General features: G+C 46.5%; 1 non-coding gene across 1 annotated transcript; it reads left to right on the top strand.

Annotated features, from left to right (window-relative positions):
• The first annotated feature begins 646 nt into the window (after positions 1 to 646).
• On the top strand, positions 647 to 748 carry LOC118145306 (U6 spliceosomal RNA). Its single transcript, XR_004730430.1, has one exon. It is a non-coding gene; the product is annotated as a U6 spliceosomal RNA (small nuclear RNA).
• Positions 749 to 3,117: the final 2,369 nt, after the last annotated feature.

The following is a 3,117-nucleotide window of genomic DNA, read 5'->3' as shown; positions in this document are numbered from 1 at the left end:
TGTGCTGACTGGTCCTCAGCGCTTGGCATTCTGAAGAAGTATTTTCAGCAGTCTCTGGGTGGGGAGACAGTAGGCAGCTAAGTGCCTTTCTCTGGAGATTCTGTTCCCCAGCGAAGGCCACCTCACCTCAAGCGGGCAGGCTTCCAGGGTCACAGAAACCTCTGTGGACCTACACGTACAAGAGGAGCAGCTGCTCTGCAGGTGGCTTCATTTCAGCCCCTTTTCCCACATAACTTGGTGTACAATATGCTACTCTCCTTTGCCAGGGGTCTGAAGGGGAAGCTTAACATCATGGCAGCATTACTGGACTGGTGGTTTGCCAGTGTTTTCAGACGACAGAGGTCCAAAGAATACAGAAAAAGGCCTTGCATCCTGAACCTGGTAAAACTGTGGCCCAGGATCCCAGGAAAAGAATACACATTTTTTATTTGTAAAAATAGTACAAATAATAGAAACCATATTCTTTGGTTGGTTATGTGTTTATTCTTAGGAAATGCATATATATGCAGAGAGAGAAAGCAGAGGAAGAGAGAGTACAAATACGTGCAAATGTAGTAACATCAGTAAATCTGGGGAAAAAGTATTTGGAAATTCCTTATACATTCAACTTTTCTGAAGTTTGAAACTGTATCAAAATGAAAAGGGAGTACTCTCTTCTGCAGTGCATATACAAAATTTGGAACATACAGAGATTAGCATGGCCCCTGTGCAAGGATGATCGGATGGTTTGGATGTTTTGTCCCTTCCAAATCTCACATTAAAATGTGACCTCAGGCCAGGCGCTGTGGCTCATGTCTGTAATCCCAGCACTTTGGGAGGCCAAGGCAGGTGGGATCAGGAGTTTAAGACCAGTCTGGCCAACATGATGAAACCCCATCTGTACTAAAAATACAAAAAAATGAGCCAGCCATGGTGGCACATGCCTGTAATTCTGGCTACTCAGGAGACTGAGGCAAGAGAATCGCTTGAACCTGGGAGGTGGAGGTTGCAATGAGGGAGATGACGCCATTACACTCCATGTAATGGAAGCAAGAGTGAAACGCCATATCCCCCCCAAAAAAAGGCCAGGCACAGTGGCTCAAGCCTGTAATCCCAACACTTTGAGAGGTCAAGGCGGCTGGATCACAAGGACAAGAGATCAGGACCATCCTGGCTAACATGGTGAAACCCTGTCTCTACTAAAAATACAAATAGTTAGCTGGGCGTGGTGGCACACGCCTGTAGTCTCAGCTGCTCAGGAGGCTGAGGCAGGAGGATCGCTTGAGCCTGGGAGCCGGAGGTTGTAGTGAGCAGAGATTGTGCCATTTCACTTCAGCCTGGGTGACAGAGCAAGACTCCGTCTAAAAAAAAAAAGTGACCTCCAATGTTGGAGGTGGGCCTAATGGGAGATGTTTGGGTTATGGAAGCGGATGCCTCATGAATGGCTTGGTGCTGTCCTCAACAGTAGTCAGTGAGCTCTCATTCTGAGTTCATGTGAGATCTAGTTGTTTAAATGAGCCTGGCACTTTCTCTCTCTCTCTCTCTCTCTCTCTCTCTCTCTCTCTCTCTCTCGCTCTCTCTCTCTCTCTCTCTCTCTCTCTCTCTCGCGCTCTCTCTCTCTCGCTCTCGCGCTCTCTCTCTCTCTCTCTCTCTCTCTCTCTCTCTCTCTCTCTCTCTTTCTCTCCCCCTCTCTCTCTCGGTCCCTCTCTTGCCATATGACACACTAGGACCACTTTGCCCTCCACCATGATTGTAAGCTTCCTGAGGCCTTACGAGCAGCAGATGCTGGTGCCGTGCTTCTCATACAGCCTGCAGAACCATAAGCCGAATAAACCACTTTTCTTTATAAATTACCCAGTCTAAGGAATTCCTTTATTATTTTTATTTTTTCGAGACAGGGCCTTACTCTCACCCAGGCTGGAGTACAGTGGCACAGTCTTGGATCACTGCAACCTCTGACTCCTGGGCTTAAGTGATCCTCCTACCTCAGCCTCTTGGGTAGCTGGGATTACAGGTGTGTGCCACCATGCCTGGCTAATTGTTGTATTTTTTGTAGAGACAGCATTTCTCTAAGACCACGTTCCCCAAACTGGTCTTGAACTCCTGAGCTGAAGCGATCCACCCACCACAGCCTTCAAAAGTGCTGAGTTTACAGGTGTGAGCCACCTCACACCTGGCCAGGTATTCCTTTAGAGTGATGCAAAGTGGACTAATACAGATGACATGCAAATTTGTGAAGTGTTCCATACTTTTTACTGCATGTTCTCATTTATAAGTGGGAGCTAAATAATGTGTACACATGAACATAGTAGAGTGTTCATGGAGACTCGGGAGCATAGGAAGGTGGGAAGACATTGGAGGCTTTGGAGGATAGGAGGGTGTGAAGTGGATGAAGGATGAGAAATCAAAGGGTACAATGTGCATTATTTAGATGATTGCTACACTAAAAGCCAATACTTCACCACTGTGCAATATATCTATGTAACAAAACTCCACCTGTACCCCTTAAATTTACATAAACATATATATATAATTTTTTTTTTTTTGAGATGGAGTCTCACTCTATTGTCCAGGCTGGAGTGCAGTGGCGGGATCTTGGCTCACTGCAACCTCTGCCTCCTGGGCCCAAGTGATTCTGCTGCTTCAGCTTTCTGAGTAGCTGGGATTACAGGCGTGCGCCACCACACCCAGCTAATTTTTGTATTTTTGTAGAGACAGGGTTTCACCATGTTGGCCAGGATGGTCTCAAACTCCTGACCTTGTGATCCTCCCGCCTCGGCCTCCCAGAATGCTGGGATTACAGGGGTGAGTCACTGCGCCTGGCCTAATTTATATTTTTAAAAAGTAGCAAAAAGAAGAATTACAAAAACCAAAGGAGCATTGTTAGGTAAATTAATCTTCATTCCCACCAGACTAGCCCAAGCATGGGTTTAAATTTTGCATAGATTTTGATTTTTGTTGTCGTTGTTAGAGATAGGGCCTTGTCACTTTGGAGGCCAAGGCAGGCGGATCACCTGAGGTCGGGAGTTCAAGAGCAGCCTCACCAACATGGTGAAACCCCGTCTTTAAAAAAAAAAAGAGAGAGAGATGGCCTTGCTTTGTCACCAAGGCTGGAATGCAAAGGCATGATCACCACTC

This window comes from Callithrix jacchus, chromosome 8, assembly GCF_049354715.1.
Source record: "Callithrix jacchus isolate 240 chromosome 8, calJac240_pri, whole genome shotgun sequence".
Classification (NCBI taxonomy): domain Eukaryota; kingdom Metazoa; phylum Chordata; class Mammalia; order Primates; family Cebidae; genus Callithrix; species Callithrix jacchus.
This window is presented reverse-complemented; position numbering and strand designations above follow the sequence as displayed.